Source organism: Oncorhynchus tshawytscha, linkage group LG13 (genome assembly GCF_018296145.1).
Source record: "Oncorhynchus tshawytscha isolate Ot180627B linkage group LG13, Otsh_v2.0, whole genome shotgun sequence".
NCBI classification, from domain to species: Eukaryota; Metazoa; Chordata; class Actinopteri; order Salmoniformes; family Salmonidae; genus Oncorhynchus; species Oncorhynchus tshawytscha.
Window position 1 is genome coordinate 14427165 of NC_056441.1, and position 24821 is coordinate 14451985.

The following is a 24821-nucleotide window of genomic DNA, read 5'->3' on the forward strand; positions in this document are numbered from 1 at the left end:
GTACCAGTACCATATACAGGAGTACCAGTACCATATACAGGGAGTACCAGAACCATATACAGGGAGTACCATATACAGGAGTACCATATACAGGAGTACCAGTACCATATACAGGGAGTACCATATACAGTACCATATACAGGAGTACCAGTACCATATACAGGGAGTACCATATACAGGAGTACCAGTACCATATACAGGAGTACCAGTACCATATACAGGGAGTACCAGTACCATATACAGGAGTACCAGTACCATATACAGGAGTACCAGTACCATATACAGGAGTACCAGTACCATATACAGGAGTACCAGTACCATATACAGGGAGTACCATATACAGGAGTACCAGTACCATATACAGGAGTACCAGTACCATATACAGGGAGTACCATACCATATACAGGAGTACCAGTACCATATACAGGGAGTACCAGTACCATATACAGGAGTACCATATACAGGAGTACCAGTACCATATACAGGAGTACCATATACAGGAGTACCAGTACCATATACAGGGAGTACCAGTACCATATACAGGAGAGTACCATATACAGGAGTACCAGTACCATATACAGGAGTACCATATACAGGGAGTACCAGTACCATATACAGGAGTACCAGTACCATATACAGGAGTACCATATACAGGAGTACCAGTACCATATACAGGGAGTACCAGTACCATATACAGGGAGTACCAGTACCATATACAGGAGTACCAGTACCATATACAGGGAGTACCAGTACCATATACAGGGAGTACCAGTACCATATACAGGAGTACCAGTACCATATACAGGAGTACCAGTACCATATACAGTACCAGAACCATATACAGGGAGTACCAGTACCATATACAGGAGTACCAGTACCATATACAGGGAGTACCAGTACCATATACAGGAGTACCAGTACCATATACAGGGAGTACCAGTACCATATACAGGGAGTACCAGTACCATATACAGGGAGTACCAGTACCATATACAGGAGTACCAGTACCATATACAGGAGTACCAGTACCATATACAGGGAGTACCAGTACCATATACAGGAGTACCAGGGAGTACCAGTACCATATACAGGGAGTACCAGTACCATACAGGAGTACCAGTACCATATACAGGAGTACCAGTACCATATACAGGGAGTACCATATACAGGGAGTACCAGTACCATATACAGGAGTACCAGTACCATATACAGGGTAGTACCATATACAGGGAGTACCAGTACCATATACAGGGAGTACCATACCATACAGGGAGTACCAGTACCATATACAGGGAGTACCATATACAGGGAGTACCATATACAGGGAGTACCATATACAGGGAGTACCATATACAGGGAGTACCAGTACCATACAGGGAGTACCATATACAGGGAGTACCAGTACCATACAGGAGTACCAGTACCATATACAGGAGTACCAGTACCATATACAGGGAGTACCAGAACCATATACAGGGAGTACCAGTACCATATACAGGGAGTACCAGTACCATATACAGGAGTACCAGTACCATATACAGGGAGTACCAGTACCATATACAGGGAGTACCAGTACCATATACAGGGAGTACCATATACAGGGAGTACAAGTACCATATACAGTGAGTACCAGTACCATATACAGGGAGTACCATATACAAGGAGAACCAGTACCATAAACAGGGAGTACCAGTACCATATACAGGGAGTACCAGAACCATATACAGGGAGTACCATATACAGGGAGTACCAGAACCATATACAGGGAGTACCATATACAGGGAGTACCATATACAGGGAGTACCAGTACCATATACAGGGAGTACCATATACAGGGAGTACCAGTACCATATACAGGGAGTACCAGTACCATATACAGGAGTACCATATACAGGGAGTACCAGTACCATATACAGGGAGTACCATATACAGGGAGTACCATATACAGGGAGTACCAGTACCATATACAGTGAGTACCAGTACCATATACAGGGAGTACCAGAACCATATACAGGGAGTACCATATACAGGGAGTACCATATACAGGGAGTACCAGTACCATATACAGGGAGTACCATATACAGGGAGTACCAGTACCATATACAGGGAGTACCAGTACCATATACAGGGAGTACCATATACAGGGAGTACCAGTACCATATACAGGGAGTACCATATACAGGGAGTACCAGTACCATATACAGTGAGTACCAGTGCCATATACAGGGAGTACCATATACAGGGAGTACCAGTACCATATACAGGGAGTACCAGTACCATATACAGGGAGTACCATATACAGGGAGTACCATATACAGGGAGTACCAGTACCATATACAGGGAGTACCAGTACCATATACAGGAGTACCAGTACCATATACAGGAGTACCATATACAGGAGTACCAGTACCATATACAGGGAGTACCAGTACCATATACAGGGAGTACCATATACAGGGAGTACCAGTACCATATACAGGAGTACCAGTACCATATACAGGGAGTACCATATACATACAGGAGTACCAGTACCATATACAGTGAGTACCAGTACCATATACAGGGAGTACCAGAACCATATACAGGAGTACCATATACAGGGAGTACCAGTACCATATACAGGAGTACCAGTACCATATACAGGAGTACCAGTACCATATACAGGGAGTACCATATACAGGGAGTACCAGTACCATATACAGGAGTACCAGTACCATATACAGGGAGTACCAGTACCATATACAGGGAGTACCAGAACCATATACAGGGAGTACCAGATACAGGGAGTACCAGTACCATATACAGGAGTACCAGTACCATATACAGGGAGTACCAGTACCATATACAGGGAGTACCAGTACCATATACAGGGAGTACCAGTACCATATACAGGGAGTACCAGTACCATATACAGGGAGTACCAGTACCATATACAGGGAGTACCAGTACCATATACAGGGAGTACCATATACAGGGAGTACCAGTACCATATACAGGGAGTACCATATACAGGGAGTACCAGTACCATATACAGGGAGTACCAGTACCATATACAGGGAGTACCATATACAGGGAGTACCAGTACCATATACAGTGAGTACCAGTACCATATACAGGAGAGTACCATATACAGGGAGTACCAGTACCATATACAGGAGTACCAGTACCATATACAGGGAGTACCAGTACCATATACAGGGAGTACCAGTACCATATACAGGAGTACCAGTACCATATACAGGGAGTACCATATACCATATACAGTACCATATACAGTACCATATACAGGGAGTACCAGTACCATATACAGGAGTACCAGTACCATATACAGGGAGTACCAGTACCATATACAGGGAGTACCAGTACCATATACAGGGAGTACCAGGGAGTACCATATACAGGAGTACCAGTACCATATACAGGAGTACCATATACAGGAGTACCAGTACCATATACAGGGAGTACCAGTACCATATACAGGAGTACCAGTACCATATACAGGAGTACCAGTACCATATACAGGAGTACCAGTACCATATACAGGGAGTACCATATACAGGAGAACCAGTACCATATACAGGGAGTACCATATACAGGAGTACCAGTACCATATACAGGAGTACCAGTACCATATACAGGGAGTACCAGAACCATATACAGGGAGTACCATATACCAGTACCATATACAGGGAGTACCAGTACCATATACAGGGAGTACCATATAGTACCAGTACCATATACAGGGAGTACCAGTACCATATACAGGGAGTACCATATACAGGGAGTACCAGTACCATATACAGGAGTACCAGTACCATATACAGGAGAACCAGTACCATATACAGGAGTACCAGTACCATATACAGGAGTACCAGTACCATATACAGGAGTACCAGAACCATATACAGGAGTACCATATACCAGGGAGTACCATATACAGGGAGTACCAGTACCATATACAGGAGTACCATATACAGGAGTACCAGTACCATATACAGGGAGTACCAGTACCATACACAGGGAGTACCATATACAGGGAGTACCAGTACCATATACAGGAGTACCATATACAGGAGTACCAGTACCATATACAGTGAGTACCAGTACCATATACAGGAGTACCATATACAGGAGTACCAGTACCATATACAGGGAGTACCAGTACCATATACAGGGAGTACCATACCATATAGGGAGTACCATATATACAGGGAGTACCAGTACCATATACAGGGAGTACCAGTACCATATACAGGGAGTACCAGTACCATATACAGGGAGTACCATATACAGGGAGTACCAGTACCATATACAGGGAGTACCAGTACCATATACAGGGAGTACCATATACAGGGAGTACCAGTACCATATACAGTGAGTACCAGTACCATATACAGGGAGTACCATATACAGGGAGTACCAGTACCATATACAGTGAGTACCAGTACCATATACAGGGAGTACCAGAACCATATACAGGGAGTACCATATACAGGAGTACCAGTACCATATACAGGACCAGTACCAGTACCATATACAGGAGTAGTACCATATACAGGAGTACCAGTACCATATACAGGAGTACCAGTACCATATACAGGAGTACCAGTACCATATACAGGGAGTACCAGAACCATATACAGGGAGTACCATATACAGGGAGTACCAGTACCATATACAGGAGTACCAGTACCATATACAGGAGTACCAGTACCATATACAGGAGTACCAGTACCATATACAGGGAGTACCAGTGCCATATACAGGGAGTACCAGTACCATATACAGGGAGTACCAGTACCATATACAGGGAGTACCATATACAGGGAGTACCAGTACCATATACAGGGAGTACCTGAACCATATACAGGAGTACCAGCACCTTATACAGGGAGTACCAGAACCATATACAGGGAGTACCAGAACCATATACAGGGAGTACCAGTACCATATACAGGGAGTACCAGTACCATATACAGGGAGTACCAGAACCATATACAGGGAGTACCAGAACCATATACAGGGAGTACCAGTACCATATACAGGGACCATATACAGGAGTACCAGAACCATATACAGGGAGTACCAGTACCATATACAGGAGTACCAGAACCATATACAGGAGTACCAGTACCATATACAGGAGTACCAGTACCATATACAGGGAGTACCATACCATACAGGAGTACCAGTACCATATACAGGAGTACCAGTACCATATACAGGGAGTACCATATACAGGGAGTACCAGTACCATATACAGGAGTACCATATACAGGAGTACCAGTACCATATACAGTGAGTACCAGTACCATATACAGGGAGTACCAGAACCATATACAGGGAGTACCATATACAGGGAGTACCATATACAGGAGTACCAGTACCATATACAGGAGTACCATATACAGGAGTACCAGTACCATATACAGGAGTACCAGTACCATATACAGGAGTACCATATACAGGAGTACCAGTACCATATACAGGAGTACCAGTACCATATACAGGGAGTACCAGGAGTACCATATACAGGAGTACCAGTACCATATACAGGGAGTACCATATACAGGAGTACCAGTACCATATACAGGAGTACCAGTACCATATACAGGGAGTACCATATACAGGAGTACCAGTACCATATACAGGAGTACCAGTACCATATACAGGAGTACCAGTACCATATACAGGAGTACCATATACAGGAGTACCAGTACCATATACAGGAGTACCAGTACCATATACAGGGAGTACCAGAACCATATACAGGGAGTACCATATACAGGAGTACCATATACAGGAGTACCAGTACCATATACAGGAGTACCATATACAGGGAGTACCAGTACCATATACAGGAGTACCAGTACCATATACAGGAGTACCATATACAGGGAGTACCAGTACCATATACAGGGAGTACCAGTACCATATACAGGAGTACCAGTACCATATACAGGGAGTACCAGAACCATATACAGGAGTACCATATACAGGGAGTACCATATACAGGAGTACCAGTACCATATACAGGAGTACCAGTACCATATACAGGGAGTACCAGTACCATATACAGGAGTACCATATACAGGGAGTACCAGTACCATATACAGGAGTACCAGTACCATATACAGGGAGTACCATATACAGGGAGTACCAGTACCATATACAGGAGTAGTACCATATACAGGGAGTACCAGTACCATATACAGGGAGTACCAGTACCATATACAGGAGTACCAGTACCATATACAGGAGTACTATACAGGGAGTAGTACCATATACAGGAGTACCAGTACCATATACAGGGAGTACCAGTACCATATACAGGAGTACCAGTACCATATACAGGAGTACCATATACAGGGAGTACCAGTACCATATACAGGAGTACCAGTACCATATATACCAGGAGTACCAGTACCATATACAGGGAGTACCATATACAGGAGTACCAGTACCATACAGGAGTACCAGTACCATATACAGGAGTACCAGTACCATATACAGGGAGTACCAGTACCATATACAGGAGTACCAGTACCATATACAGGAGTACCAGTACCATATACAGGAGTACCAGTACCATATACAGGAGTACCAGTACCATATACCAGGGAGTACCAGTACCATATACAGGGAGTACCATATACAGGAGTACCAGTACCATATACAGGGAGTACCATATACAGGGAGTACCAGTACCATATACAGTGAGTACCAGTACCATATACAGGGAGTACCATATACAGGGAGAACCAGTACCATATACAGGGAGTACCATATACAGGGAGTACCAGTACCATATACAGTGAGTACCAGTACCATATACAGGGAGTACCATATACAGGGAGTACCAGTACCATATACAGTGCGTACCAGTACCATATACAGGGAGTACCAGAACCATATACAGGGAGTACCAGAACCATATACAGGGAGTACCAGTACCATATACAGGAGTACCAGTACCATATACAGGAGTACCAGTACCATATACAGGGAGTACCAGAACCATATACAGGAGTACCAGTACCATATACAGGGAGTACCAGTACCATATACAGGGAGTACCAGTACCATATACAGGGAGTACCAGAACCATATACAGGAGTACCAGTACCATATACAGGAGTACCAGTACCATATACAGGGAGTACCCATATACAGGGAGTACCAGTACCATATACAGGAGTACCAGAACCATATACAGGAGTACCAGTACCATATACAGGGAGTACCAGTACCATATACAGGAGTACCAGGAGTACCATATACAGGGAGTACCAGTACCATATACAGGAGTACCATATACAGGAGTACCAGTACCATATACAGGGAGTACCAGTACCATATACAGGGAGTACCATATACAGGAGTACCAGTACCATATACAGGAGTACCAGTACCATATACAGGAGTAGTACCATATACAGGGAGTACCAGTACCATATACAGGGAGTACCAGTACCATATACAGGAGTACCAGTACCATATACAGGAGTACCAGTACAGGGAGTACCATATACAGGGAGTACCAGTACCATATACAGGGAGTACCATACCATAGGGAGTACCAGTACCATATACAGGAGTACCAGGGAGTACCAGTACCATATACAGGAGTACCAGTACCATATACAGGAGTACCAGTACCATATACAGGGAGTACCAGAACCATATACAGGAGTACCATATACAGGGAGTACCATATACAGGAGTACCAGTACCATATACAGGAGTACCATATACAGGAGTACCAGTACCATATACAGGAGTACCAGTACCATATACAGGGAGTACCATATACAGGAGTACCAGTACCATATACAGGAGTACCAGTACCATATACAGGAGTACCAGTACCATATACAGGAGTACCAGTACCATATACAGGGAGTACCAGTACCATATACAGGGAGTACCAGTACCATATACAGGGAGTACCAGTACCATATACAGGAGTACCAGTACCATATACAGGAGTACCAGAACCATATACAGGAGTACCAGTACCATATACAGGAGTACCAGTACCATATACAGGGAGTACCAGTACCATATACAGGGAGTACCAGAACCATATACAGGAGTACCAGTACCATATACAGGAGTACCAGTACCATATACAGGGAGTACCAGTACCATATACAGGGAGTACCAGTACCATATACAGGAGTACCAGTACCATATACAGGAGTACCAGTACCATATACAGGAGTACCAGTACCATATACAGGGAGTACCAGAACCATATACAGGGAGTACCAGTACCATATACAGGGAGTACCAGAACCATATACAGGAGTACCATATACAGGGAGTACCAGTACCATATACAGGAGTACCATATACAGGGAGTACCAGTACCATATACAGGGAGTACCAGTACCATATACAGGAGTACCATATACAGGGAGTACCAGTACCATATACAGGAGTACCAGTACCATATACAGGAGTACCATATACAGGAGTACCAGTACCATATACAGGGAGTACCAGTACCATATACAGGAGTACCAGTACCATATACAGGGAGTACCAGTACCATATACAGGAGTACCATATACAGGAGTACCAGTACCATATACAGGGAGTACCATATACAGGAGTACCAGTACCATATACAGGGAGTACCATATACAGGGAGTACCAGTACCATATACAGGAGTACCAGTACCATATACAGGGAGTACCAGTACCATATACAGGAGTACCAGTACCATATACAGGGAGTACCATATACAGGGAGTACCATATACAGGAGTACCAGTACCATATACAGGAGTACCATATACAGGAGTACCAGTACCATATACAGGAGTACCAGTACCATATACAGGGAGTACCATATACAGGAGTACCAGTACCATATACAGGAGTACCAGTACCATATACAGGGTACCAGTACCATATACAGGGAGTACCAGTACCATATACAGGGAGTACCATATACAGGAGTACCAGTACCATATACAGTGAGTACCAGTACCATATACAGGAGTACCAGAACCATATACAGGGAGTACCATACCATATACAGGGAGTACCAGTACCATATACAGGGAGTACCATATAGTACCAGTACCATATACAGGAGTACCAGTACCATATACAGGGAGGGAGTACCAGTACCATATACAGGAGTACCATATACATATAGGAGAACCAGTACCATATACAGGAGTACCAGTACCATATACAGTGAGTACCAGTACCATATACAGGAGTACCAGTACCATATACAGGAGTACCATATACAGGAGTACCATATACAGGAGTACCAGGAGTACCATATACAGGAGTACCAGTACCATATACAGGAGTACCAGTACCATATACAGGAGTACCATATACAGGAGTACCAGTACCATATACAGGAGTACCATATACAGGGAGTACCAGTACCATATACAGGAGTACCAGTACCATATACAGGAGTACCATATACAGGAGAACCAGTACCATATACAGGAGTACCAGTACCATATACAGGGAGTACCATATACAGGAGTACCATATACAGGGAGTACCAGTACCATATACAGGAGTACCAGTACCATATACAGGAGTACCAGTACCATATACAGGAGTACCATATACAGGAGTACCAGTACCATATACAGGAGTACCAGTACCATATACAGGAGTACCATATACAGGGAGTACCAGTACCATATACAGGAGTACCAGTGCCATATACAGGAGTACCATATACAGGAGTACCAGTACCATATACAGTGAGTACCAGTACCATATACAGGAGTACCAGAACCATATACAGGAGTACCAGGGAGTACCAGTACCATATACAGGAGTACCAGTACCATATACAGGAGTACCAGTACCATATACAGGGTACCAGTACCATATACAGGAGTACCAGTACCATATACAGGAGTACCAGTACCATACAGGGAGTACCAGTACCATATACAGGGAGTACCAGTACCATATACAGGGAGTACCATACCATACCAGTACCAGTACCATATACAGTGAGTACCAGTACCATATACAGGAGTACCAGTACCATATACAGGAGTACCAGTACCATATACAGGAGTACCAGTACCATATACAGGAGTACCAGTACCATATACAGGGAGTACCATATACAGGGAGTACCAGTACCATATACAGGAGTACCTGTACCATATACAGGAGTACCAGTACCATATACAGGAGTACCAGTACCATATACAGGGACCAGTACCATATACAGGAGTACCAGTACCATATACAGGGAGTACCAGAACCATATACAGGGAGTACCAGTACCATATACAGGAGTACCAGAACCATATACAGGAGTACCAGTACCATATACAGGGAGTACCAGACCATATACAGGGAGTACCAGTACCATATACAGGAGTACCAGTACCATATACAGGGAGTACCAGTACCATATACAGGAGTACCAGTACCATATACAGGGAGTACCAGTACCATAGTACAGGGAGTACCATATACAGGGAGTACCAGTACCATATACAGGAGTACCAGTACCATATACAGGGAGTACCATATACAGGGAGTACCAGTACCATATACAGGGAGTACCATATACAGGAGTACCAGTACCATATACAGGAGTACCAGTACCATATACAGGGAGTACCAGTACCATATACAGGAGTACCAGGAGTACCATATACAGGGAGTACCAGTACCATATACAGGAGTACCATATACAGTACCAGTACCATATACAGGAGTACCAGTACCATATACAGGAGTACCATATACAGGAGTACCAGTACCATATACAGGAGTACCAGTACCATATACAGGAGTACCATAGTACCATATACAGGGAGTACCAGTACCATATACAGGAGTACCAGTACCATATACAGGAGTACCAGTACCATATACAGGGAGTACCATATACAGGGAGTACCAGTACCATATACAGGGAGTACCAGTACCATATACAGGAGTACCAGTACCATATACAGGGAGTACCATATACAGGAGTACCAGTACCATATACAGGGAGTACCAGTACCATATACAGGAGTACCATATACAGGAGTACCAGTACCATATACAGGGAGTACCAGTACCATATACAGGAGTACCAGTACCATATACAGGGAGTACCATATACAGGAGTACCAGTACCATATACAGGAGTACCATATACAGGAGTACCAGTACCATATACAGGAGTACCAGTACCATATACAGGAGTACCATATATCAGGAGTACCAGTACCATATACAGGAGTACCAGTACCATATACAGGAGTACCAGTACCATATACAGGGAGTAGTACCATATACAGGAAGTACCAGTACCATATACAGGAGTACCAGTACCATATACAGGAGTACCATATACAGGAGTACCAGTACCATATACAGTGAGTACCAGTGCCATATACAGGAGTACCAGTACCATATACAGGAGTACCAGTACCATATACAGGAGTACCAGTACCATATACAGGAGTACCAGTACCATATACAGGGAGTACCACCATATACAGGAGTACCAGTACCATATACAGGAGTACCAGTACCATATACAGGAGTACCAGTACCATATACAGGAGTACCAGAACCATATACAGGAGTACCAGTACCATATACAGGGAGTACCAGTACCATATACAGGAGTACCAGTACCATATACAGGGAGTACCAGTACCATATACAGGAGTACCAGTACCATATACAGGAGTACCAGTACCATATACAGGAGTACCAGTATATACAGGAGTACCAGTACCATATACAGGAGTACCAGAACCATATACAGGAGAGTACCAGTACCATATACAGGAGTACCAGTACCATATACAGGAGTACCAGTACCATATACAGGAGTACCAGTACCATATAGGAGTACCAGTACCATATACAGGAGTACCAGTACCATATACAGGGAGTACCAGTACCATATACAGGAGTACCAGTACCATATACAGGGAGTACCATATACAGGGAGTACCAGTACCATATACAGTGAGTACCAGTACCATATACAGGAGTACCAGAACCATATACAGGAGTACCATATACAGGAGTACCATATACAGGGAGTACCAGTACCATATACAGGAGTACCATATACAGGGAGTACCAGTACCATATACAGGGAGTACCAGTACCATATACAGGGTAGTACCATATACAGGAGTACCAGTACCATATACAGGAGTACCAGTACCATATACAGGGAGTACCAGTACCATATACAGGAGTACCAGAACCATATACAGGGATTACCATATACAGGGAGTAGTACCATATACAGGAGTACCAGTACCATATACAGGAGTACCATATACAGGAGTACCAGTACCATATACAGGAGTACCATATACAGGGAGTACCAGTACCATATACAGTGAGTACCAGTACCATATACAGGGAGTACCAGAACCATATACAGGGAGTACCATATACAGGGAGTACCATATACAGGGAGTACCAGTACCATATACAGGAGTACCATATAGTACCAGTACCATATACAGGGAGTACCAGTACCATATACAGGGAGTACCATATACAGGAGTACCAGTACCATATACAGGAGTACCATATACAGGGAGAACCAGTACCATATACAGGAGTACCAGTACCATATACAGGAGTACCAGTACCATATACAGGAGTACCAGAACCATATACAGGGAGTACCAGGGAGTACCATATACAGGAGTACCAGTACCATATACAGGGAGTACCAGTACCATATACAGGAGTACCAGTACCATATACAGGAGTACCAGTACCATACAGGAGGGAGTACCATATACAGGAGTACCAGTACCATATACAGGAGTACCATATACAGGAGTACCAGTACCATATACAGTGAGTACCAGTACCATATACAGGAGTACCATATACAGGGAGAACCAGTACCATATACAGGGAGTACCAGTACCATATACAGGGAGTACCATATACAGGAGTACCAGTACCATATACAGGGAGTACCAGTACCATATACAGGAGTACCAGTACCATATACAGGAGTACCAGTACCATATACAGGGTAGTACCATATACAGGAGTACCAGTACCATATACAGGAGTACCATATACAGGGAGTACCAGTACCATATACAGGAGTACCAGTACCATATACAGGGAGTACCAGGGAGTACCAGTACCATACAGTGAGTACCAGTGCCATATACAGGAGTACCAGTACCATATACAGGAGTACCAGTACCATACAGGAGTACCAGTACCATATACAGGAGTACCAGTACCATATACAGGAGTACCAGTACCATATACAGTACCAGTACCATATACAGGAGTACCAGTACCATATACAGGGAGTACCAGTACCATATACAGGAGTACCAGTACCATATACAGGGACCAGTACCATATACAGGAGTACCAGTACCATATACAGGGAGTACCAGTACCATATACAGGAGTACCAGTACCATATACAGGAGTACCAGTACCATATACAGGGAGTACCAGTACCATATACAGGAGTACCATATACAGGAGTACCATATACAGGAGTACCAGTACCATATACAGGAGTACCAGAACCATATACAGGGAGTACCAGTACCATATACAGGGAGTACCAGTACCATATACAGGGAGTACCAGTACCATATACAGGGAGTACCATATACAGGAGTACCATATACAGTACCATATACAGGGAGTACCTGTACCATATACAGGGAGTACCAGTACCATATACAGGAGTACCAGTACCATATACAGGGAGTACCAGAACCATATACAGGAGTACCAGTACCATATACAGGAGTACCAGAACCATATACAGGAGTACCAGTACCATATACAGGAGTACCAGAACCATATACAGGGAGTACCAGTACCATATACAGGGAGTACCAGAACCATATACAGGGAGTACCAGTACCATATACAGGGAGTACCAGAACCATATACAGGGAGTACCAGAACCATATACAGGAGTACCAGAACCATATACAGGAGTACCAGTACCATATACAGGGAGTACCAGTACCATATACAGGGAGTACCAGTACCATATACAGGAGTACCAGACCTATATACAGGGAGTACCAGAACCATATACAGGGAGTACCAGTACCATATACAGGGAGTACCAGTACCATATACAGGAGTACCAGTACCATATACAGGAGTACCAGAACCATATACAGGGAGTACCAGGGACCATATACAGGGAGTACCAGTACCAGGAGTACCAGTACCATATACAGGAGTACCAGAACCATATACAGGGAGTACCAGTACCATATACAGGGAGTAGCAGAACCATATACAGGGAGCACCAGTACCATATACAGGGAGTACCAGAACCATATACAGGGAGTACCAGTACCATATACAGGGAGTACCAGAACCATATACAGGGAGTACCAGTACCATATACAGGGAGTACCAGAACCATATACAGGGAGTACCAGTACCATATACAGGGAGTACCAGACCATATACAGGAGTACCAGAACCATATACAGGGAGTACCAGTACCATATACAGGAGTACCATATACAGGGAGTACCATATACAGGAGTACCAGTACCATATACAGGAGTACCAGTACCATATACAGGGAGTACCATATACAGGAGTACCAGAACCATATACAGGAGTACCAGTACCATATACAGGAGTACCAGAACCATATACAGAGTACCAGTACCATATACAGGGAGTACCAGTACCATATACAGGAGTACCATATACAGGGAGTACCAGTACCATATACAGGAGTACCAGTACCATATACAGGAGTACCAGTACCATATACAGGAGTACCAGTACCATATACAGGGAGTACCAGAACCATATACAGGAGTACCAGAACCATATACAGGAGTACCAGGAGTACCATACCATACAGGAGTACCAGAACCATATACAGGGAGTAGTACCAGTACCATACCATACAGGAGTACCAGTACCATATACAGGAGTACCAGTACCATATACAGGGAGTACCAGTACCATATACAGGGAGTACCAGAACCATATACAGGGAGTACCAGGAGTACCATATACAGGAGTACCAGTACCATATACAGGGAGTACCATATACAGGGAGTACCAGTACCATATACAGGGAGTCAGTACCATATACAGGAGTACCAGTACCATATACAGGAGTACCAGAACCAAATACAGGGAGTACCAGTACCAAATACAGGGAGTACCAGTACCATATACAGGAGTACCAGAACCATATACAGGAGTACCAGTACCATATACAGGGAGTACCAGTACCATATACAGGGATTGTCAGAACCATATACAGGAGTACCAGTACCATATACAGGGAGTACCAGAACCATATACAGGGAGTACCAGTACCATATACAGGGAGTACCAGAACCATATACAGGGAGTACCAGAACCATATACAGGGAGTACCAGAATCATATCAATGGGCAGAGGTAGGAGTTACGTCTCAGTCTAAACTTGTTCCACAAACAGCATGTTGGTAGAGATCGTTCTTCTGTGTTAAGTGACCGTTTTCATCAACTTCCTGGTCAAATTGCAGGTATGAAATAGTTTGATTGTAGGCCTGTATGATGAAAACCGTGGGGAAAATTGCAGCAAAATGTTTTCCTTTATTCATCTTTTATAAGAGGCCGCTGGATGTTTGAATGTTTACTACGATCCTAGAAGTATTTGGAATAAATTGAGATTGGAATTGACATATTTCATTTGAACCCGACTGGACGAAGGGAGAGAATGTATTTCAGTGTGTTTATTTTATGTTGACTCCTCACATGAACCTTGAAGATGCAAGTAAACCATTCCTTCACATTGTCATTATTCACTTTGTGTTTGTCTTTTCCGTACCTCTTCCAATATTTTTCAACTGCATGTATTTTATTTGTTTCATTGATAGCTACAAGGTCAAGACTGACCAACATGGACGCCTAGTGATTGGCCGTCCTTCTATCACCTCTGACCACAGCACATCGCCTGTCGTTTTCTGTTCATTTCCAGATGGTTTTATTAGTTGTATGTACAGGACCCACATGGTGTACACCATCCAACGGAATACTCACTTGTAGGTTCCTTCTCGACAATGCAACAACAATAAGAAATACAAGATGAGAATACGAACAGAAAGTAAATGGCTCAGGAGAATAAAATAAACATTTTAGCATTAACAAAATATGGGAAGGCACAATTTATAGTCCAATGTGTTTTGGAGATGGGGAATTGGGCGGGCAAGTATTTAAATTGTGCAGTATTTAGCTATAATAATACGAGTCTGGTAGCAGTAGTGATGTGAGTGGGTGTGTATGTGAGTGCATGTGTACTAAGGTGTGGAGAGTCAGTCCAGTTCTAGTGTTCAGCCGTCTGATGGCTTGTAGATAAAAACTGTCTCTGAGGCTGTTGGATTCAGACCTCATACTCTGATACTGTTTTCCCGGTAAGGGAGAGAACAGCTCGTGGCTGGGGTGTGTGCTGTGGACCTTCCTCAGGCACCGTTTCGAGTAGATGTCCTGGATGGGTGGGAGCACTGTCCCAGTGATATACTGGGCCATCTTCACCACCCGCTGCGGGGCCTTGCGGTCGTGGACGGAGCGATTCCGTTACCAGGCCGTGATGCAACCGGTCAGGACGCTCTCGATTGTGTAGTGATCCTATTTGGAGAGGACCCGGAGTGTCAGCTGCCTTAGGAAGTAGAGACACTGTTGCACCCTCTTGACAAGAATGGTGGAGGTGATCCATGTCAAGTCCTTGGTGATGTGAGCGCAGAGGAACTGAAAACGTCTGACGCTTTCTACTGCAGTCCTGTTTATGTGGATCGGGTGTGTTACCTCTGTTTCCTGAAGTCAACAACAACTCCTTTGTTTTGCTGACGTTGAGGGAGAGGTTGTCTTGGCACCACAATGCCAGTTCTTACCTCCTCCCTATAGGCTGACTTGTCGTTGTTGGCTATCAGGCCTACAACATGGTGTCATCAGCAAAGTTGATGTTGGTGTCGTGCAAAGCCACACAGTCATAGGTTAACAGGGAGCACAGCAAAGGGCTGAGGACACACCCCTGGGGGGGCCCTGTGTTAAGAGTCAGTGTGGAGGAGGTGTTGTTGCCAATCCTCACAGCCTTTTGGCTGCCTGTCAGGAAGTCCAGGATCCAGGGCTCTGAGCTTGGTGTCAAGCTTGGAGGGAACAATAGTGTTGAATGCTGAACTGAAGTCAATGAACAGCATTCTCACATACACTACTGGTCAAAAGTTTTATAACACCTACTCATTGAAGGGTTTTTCTTTATTTTTATTTTTTATACATTGTTGAATAATAGTGAAGGCATCAAAACTATGAAGTAACACATATGGAATCATGTAGTAACCAACAAAGTGTTAAACAAATCTAAATGTATTTTATATATGAGATTCTTCAAATAGCCACCCTTTGCCTTGATGACAGCTTTGCACACCCTTGGCATTCTCTCAACCAGCCTCACCTGGAATGCTTTTCCAAAAGTCTTGAAGGAGTTCCCACATATGCTGAGCAGCTGTTGGCTGCTTTTCCTTCACTCTAGTCCGACTCATCCCAAACCATCTCAATTTGGTTGAGGTCGGGGGATTGTGGAGGCCAGGTCATCTCATGCAGCACTCCATCACTCTGCTTCTTGGTCAAATAACCCTTACATAACTCACAAAGACACAGCAGTTGGAATCAAAAATATCCTATTGGACTCCAGACCAAAGGACAAATTATCATCGATCTAATGTCCATTGTTCGTGTTTCTTGGCCCGAGCAAGTCTCTTCTTCTTATTGGTGGGAGTACAACACTTTTTTGGTTACTACATGATTCCACATGTTATTTCATAGTTTCGATGTATTCACTATTATTCTACAATGTAGAAAACAGTAAAAAAAAAAGTAAAGAGAAACCCTTGAATGAATAGGTGTTGTAAAGCGTTTGACCGGTAGTGAAGGTATACCTCTTGTCCAGATATGTTAGGGCCGTGTGAATAGCCAACGTCAATTCAAGTTTGAGTCTTTGTCTTTTTACGTCCCTACTGGATTTGCGGAGCTTGTACCTGCTTGCCTTGTATGGGTCCCGTACATGTTGAATCGCCAGCGTTCGTCAACACCCAGCAGGTGATCTACTGTGCAGGGGGCGGCCGATGTTCATGTTTCTTCCACATCTCCATCCCCTATAATGTCCCAGTGCTAATCACTGTCCCATTAATGTCCCAGGAGATAGAACTGTTTCCTTTTTAATGGTAGAGAAAAGAAAACACTTGACGAAGGCCACGCAGCCGAAACGCATCAAGAGGTTTTAAGGTTTGTCTCAATTGAACATCCCATAAAAATAAAGTCATTTTAATGAATTATATGAAGAGTGCCGTGGTGTGCCTTTCTTTTTTACTTTACCTTTGATCGTGAAAGTCCCCAGAAATCCCAGGGTAGAATAGGTTACTCACTAATGTGCCATTTTGTAGTCGGTAACACACACACTCTGCAGGCCAAATCAAGAGTTCTCCACTTTGCCCTTCTCTAATGATAGGATGTCTATTTAGAGACGTGTGTTATCAAAACTATAAATCTTATTTTAATGACCCCAATTAGAGGACTTTAAGCAGTCCTTCAGGGGAGAAAGACGTATTTGAACTTTGATTAGTGTCCTAGTGGATTCTGCATGAAGTTAGGCCTAAAGGTGTTTCCTAGTAACGGAAAGCTTCATTTGATCTCTCCTTTCAGCATCCCTCTCTTATCCTCCTTTATCCCTCTCTTATCCTCCTTTCCATGGCAACTCCCCCCTTTCCTTTCTCTGGTGCTTTGACAAAGGCCACAGAGAAATCAACAGCATTTAAACAGTGTCCCAGCTGCACCACGTAGCCCTCTCTCTCTCTCTCTGAGCAGAGACAGACATGAATCTCCTAGATGATCACTGAGACACTGCTGCTCTGAGGCAGACACTTTGGCAAAGTTAAGATAGAAAAGCTTCCATATTGAACCACTATTTTATGGGGCAGGAGAAAAGGCTAGGGTTGGTAACACTTTATTTGGATAGTCCATCTGTGGATACTCTTCAGACTATCAGTAACATTAACTATCTTCCAATTTATGTATGCAATTTTTCTTTGCCATAAACTGCCATAGCATCGGCCCCTAACATGGAATAATAGCATAAAACAGGATTTCTTTATATCATTTCTGTGTCTGTTTTTTCACAATTGACACAGTTAATGTGACAGAGCATTATCAAATATTATGCAACTCCACTCATCACTGATCTATCTTTTTGCTTGTCATATTTCATATCTTCCTTCATCTTGTCCTACGAGATCTAGTACCAGAGAGAAAGTCTCATGATGCTGTTTAAATCCTGACGCTGTACTGTGGAGAGGAGAGCTGTGTGCCTGGCACAGTGGCACCAGTTCAGATCCCTCATAGATGTCTCTAACTCTCTTCCTCTCTCTTTATCTCTCCACCTCTCCCCTTTCTCCCTCTCCCTCTGTCTTTTCTCGCTCTCTCTCACCCTCCTCCCTTTCTCCCTCCCCCTCTCTGTCGTTTCTCGCTCTCCCTCCCCCTCCTCCCTTTCTCCCTCCCTCTCTCTTCCTCTCTTGCGGGGCAGCCTAGATATTGGAAGTAGATGTAGGTGGCATGAATTGAATCAAGTCTGGTATTGACTGTACTGTACTCTTTATATAATTGTCTATTATTATCATCTGTTTCAGATAACGGTTATAACACCCCACCCCCAGATGCTGTCTGTTTTATGTATGAATGGATCGATAGCTATGAATTATTAAATACATTGTTCCTTGAGCCCTCTGCAGCGCTTATCCGAGGTTCAATGTTGACATAATATTCTGGGCTACATCTCTAACAAGCATTCCGTCCCGACCATGCGGGGTTATAGGCCTAAACCTACTAATAAATGAAGGACATCAGAGAAAGTGATGAAATATATGAATTGACACCATACAGTCATTGATTGCAACCCATTAACAGGGAGTGTCCTGTCGCCCCTTCGATTGTCGGGATTTGTTGTGTTTTAATTGGTCAAAATCCCTAGCATCGTTGCTCGAATCTCGGAGGAGAGGAGCCAACCAGCAGACGGCAGAGAAAAAGAGGAAGTGAAAACATAATCTGGAGCGGAGCGGAGGAGAGGGACAGAATACGCACGACTGACTGTAACACAAACTCTGAACATCAGCGTTTTGCTACATGAGAAGTTCCATCGCTTGGCCAGGTTGGTAAAAAATAAAACGTTATTTTATTTAGCCTAATAGAAAGCATGTAGTTTCCTTTTTTGCGTCTACTAGTTTAGGATACACGCCAGAATGAACTGCTCAATAAATTGTCAAAAGTCGGTGTTCGACTCGCTACTGTAGCCAGTATATCTGGTACATTGATACAGTAGAATAGTTTGGGCGCCCTGGAAATATTATCAGTCGGCTACTTTTCTGCAGGAGTGGGCGCCGCGGTTCTGGGTGCTGCTCTGTTGATTGACAAGCTCGCTCAAAACAGTTCAGCGGATCATGAAGTTGGCGCGTCCGCGGCCAGTATACAATTCCCCTGCACTGGAATTCCAATGAAAGAGTTCTCGTATGTAGTCGTTGTTTGTTGAAACACAAGTGGATAGCTTGTTTACAAAACACCCCTGTCCAGACTTTATCCCTGGTTGCATTGTCCACTGTAAACAAACCTGGATTACAGGAGAGAAGTCCCAGATTCAGCTTTGGCCACTGTTGTGTAAACAAACCTGAATTACAGGAGACAAGTCTGCACCCCATTTCCCCCTGCTTCCAATGCAGGTGTTTTTGAACCTATTCACTCCCTCCAGTTTTACTTATGGGATGGGATGGAGATGCATGCACGCAGGCTATCGTTTGAACCACAGTAAATTCAATGTCATTAATCACATTGTGGGAATTATTGTAGGCTAGAAGATGCATTCAGGCATCAGTTTGCCAGCATATGTTTTCTACAGATTGGATCATTATATTGAAGTGCTTTGATGCTCTCCTACAAGAAATGGTTGTTTTGAGATCTAAGACACACACACACACACACACACACACACACACCCCAGGAGGTTGGTGGCAACTTAATTGGGGAGGACGGGCTCATGGTAATGGCTGGAGTGGAATGGTACCAAAAACAGTTTGATGCCGTTCCATTTAGTCCATTCCAGCGATGATTATGAGCTGTTCTCCCCTCAGCAGCCTCCACTCTCATGTTATTTGAGCTTCATCTGACTGTCTTGTGTGTTTTTGACTATTGATTATTTCAGAGGCCTCTTCCCAGAGGGCAATGCAGGTTCTGAGCCCCCAACCTGGTGTCAGAGCATTTTCATATTATTCTATATGTAAATCTGAGACACTCCCTTTAGTATGTTACATTTTGTATGAATGAATTTGTTCATGTTCATCACCCATTTTGTATGATATGTTATGAATTACAATTTGTATTTTATTTTACAAATTTGCCAAACGTGCAATATGTTAAGAATTTGCTAAATGTTAGCTAGATGGCTAACGTTAGCCAGGCTAGGGGTTAGGTTTAAGTTTAGGTTAAGGGAAGAGTTGGCTAACTTGGTAGGTAGTTGCAAAGTACTGTAGCTAAAAAGTAGTATGTAGTTGGCATTTTGCTAATTAGCTAAAATGCTAAAGTTGTCTGTGATGATATTTAAACTCGTAACCTTTGGGTTGCTAGACGTTTGCGTTATATGCCCACTCATCCACCCCGACCATTTAACCGTACAAAACGTAACATATAATACTAATTTGAGTGTCCTGGGATTTACATTTACTATGTTACGTCTATTGCTATGAGACCAGGCTGGAGCACCTCATCCATGCTCCATTAACCTGTGTGTGTGTGTGTGTGTGTTGGCACAGCAGTGCCAGTGTCATCATGCCAGATTGATGTACAGCACCAGTCAAAAGTTTGGACACACCTACTCATTCAAGGGTTTTTCTTTATTTGTACTATTTTCTGCATTGCAGAACAATAGTGAAGACAACAACACTATGAAATAACACATATGGAATCATGTAGTAACCAAAAAAGTGTTATTATTAGGACTGCCCTCAAAGTTGCCCACCGTGACATCGTTCCTCTGTTGCATCAATATGTTCTGCCTTAAGGAGTTTTGGTATGAGGCTTATGATTTGAGATTGCCTGATTTTAACAAGTTGTAGTGTACTGTATGCTTTCATCTGACGATCATTTTGGAAGTCAAATCATGACAATGTACAAATCTTTGTCAAAATTGATATGGTGTCACACACTTGATGCGTCCATAACTCTACAAAACAATCTAGTCTCACATCCTTTTCCTAAATCTAACTTTTCTTCATTCCTGGAGGACTGGTGTGTCAGGTCTGGAAGGCCTTGACTAGCAGCCCAGAAGTGATGTGTGTCAGGTCTGGAAGGCCTTGACTAGCAGCCCAGAAGTGATGTGTGTCAGGTCTGGAAGGCCTTGACTAGCAGCCCAGAAGTGATGTGTGTCAGGTCAGAAGTGATGTGTGTCAGGTCTGGAAGGCCTTGACGAGCAGCCCAGAAGTGATGTGTGTCAGGTCTGGAAGGCCTTGACTGAGCAGCCCAGAAGTGATGTGTGTCAGGTCTGGAAGGCCTTGACTAGCAGCCCAGAAGTGATGTGTGTCAGGTCTGGAAGTCCTTGACTAGCAGCCCAGAAGTGATGTGTGTCAGGTCTGGAAGGCCTTGACTAGCAGCCCAGAAGTGATGTGTGTCAGGTCTGGAAGGCCTTGACTAGCAGCCCAGAAGTGATGTGTGTCAGGTCTGGAAGGCCTTGACTAGCAGCCCAGAAGTGATGTGTGTCAGGTCTGGAAGGCCTTGACGAGCAGCCCAGAAGTGATGTGTGTCAGGTCTGGAAGGCCTTGACGAGCAGCCCAGAAGTGATGTGTGTCAGGTCTGGAAGGCCTTGACTAGCAGCCCAGAAGTGATGTGTGTCAGGTCTGGAAGGCCTTGACTAGCAGCCCAGAAGTGATGTGTGTCAGGTCTGGAAGGCCTTGACTAGCAGCCCAGAAGTGATGTGTGTCAGGTCTGGGCCTTGAAGGCCTTGAGGTCTGAAGGCAGCCCAGAAGTGATGTGTGTCAGGTCTGGAAGGCCTTGACTAGCAGCCCAGAAGTGATGTGTGTCAGCAAAATATCATCATTTTTATAGACACCTGAAGAACAGTATGTCAAAGGAATGTACACACAGGGGAAATGCTGTTTTACTGGTTATAACACACACACACACACACACAGGGGAAATGCTGTTTTACTGGTTATAACACACACACACACACACAGGGGAAATGCTGTTTTACTGGTTATAACACACACACACACACACACAGGGGAAATGCTGTTTTACTGGTTATAACACACACACACACAGGGGAAATGCTGTTTTACTGGTTATAACACACACACACACACACACAGGGGAAATGCTGTTTTACTGGTTATAACACACACACACACACACACAGGGAAATGTGTTTTACTGGTTATAACACACACACACACACACAGGGGAAATGCTGTTTTACTGGTTATAACACACACACACACACACACAGGGGAAAATAGTGTTTAACTGGTTTGCTTGCTATGGTTTGCATGCTTGCTATGGCAAGCGTCTGCCAACTTCTCGACTAAATACAAATGTCTAAAACCTAAAGGGTCTTCCTGAAAATGACACCATGTTAATGGTTCCAGCCTTGGTTTTCCCCTCTAATGGATCCCATTATAAGCCTCATTGATGGAGAGGAATTGAGTTTAAGCACAGTAACAATGTGGAGATAAGGGTATGTAATAAACAAGAGTCTCCGAGTAGGACTGCTGATCTAGGATCAAGTCCTCACTGTCCATAATAATCTGAATTATTATCACCTATTTTATTTTTTTAGGCAAGTCAGTTAAGAACAAATTCTTAATTTCAATGACGGCCTAGGAATAGTGGGTTAACTGCCTGTTCAGGGGCAGAACGACAGATTTGTACCTTGTCAGCTCGGGGATTTGAACTTGCAACCTTCCGGTTACTAGCCCAACCACTAGGCTACCCTGCCGCACCCCTAAAAATCTAAACTTTTCCCAAATCAGCACCCCTACTCCGAGACGCTTGATACCTACTATATGTCCCCAGATTAGATTTCTGACTGAAAGGAGTGCTGATTTGGGATCTCCACTTTGAGAGAGGGGGTGGGGGGCCTCATTCAGATTCACCACAAATGTGCCTGGGTGCACATAAATTATACTCTGCAGTTTGGCACCCTCCCACCTCCAAGTGCAACCTTCGCAATTTATGAGTAGAAAACCTCGCCTGACAGTCCTCCTTTCTCTCTTGCGCTCTGTTTGTCTGTCTCTCTCTGATTTAAGGGCAACAAAGCCCCCTCAAGTAGGTTTGACATTCTGTCATCCTACAGCCAGCTCAACAGAGTTGACTGTTTTATTTATTTATTTTTATTTCACCTTTATTTAACCAGGTAGGCTAGTTGAGAACAAGTTCTCATTTACAACTGTGATTCTGGCCAAGATAAAGCAAAGCAATTCAACACATACAACAACACAGAGTTACACATGGAGTAAAACAAACATACAGTCAATAATACAGTAGGAAAAAAGAACAAATGTTTATATACAGTGAGGGCAAATTGGGTAAGATAAGGGAGTTAAGACACTGTACAGTTCACAGATAAATAATCAGGTAAATTATAGGATCTGTTCACCTTGCCCATTCCACTAACACAGCAGTTATACTCAAGAAGACTTAGGTCCTAATGAGTTTAGTGTTTGTCAGATGTTCGTGAGTGCTTTGTTTTTAGCATCCCACCACCACAGACCATCCCTCCCCCACAGACCATCC

At 43.7% G+C, this 24821-nt stretch overlaps 1 protein-coding gene across 3 annotated transcripts in view; it reads left to right on the plus strand.

Annotated features, from left to right (window-relative positions):
* Positions 1-20041: 20041 nt before the first annotated feature.
* Positions 20042-24821, plus strand: part of LOC112247321 (engulfment and cell motility protein 1) — a 179790-nt gene continuing 175010 nt past the window's right edge. For 2 of the 3 annotated variants that reach the window (XM_042295215.1, XM_042295218.1), the window contains exon 1: positions 20042-20193. The gene's annotated coding sequence lies outside the window, so the exon portion shown is untranslated. The remainder of the gene's footprint in view (positions 20194-24821) is intronic. The other variant, XM_042295217.1, reaches the window with a different exon arrangement.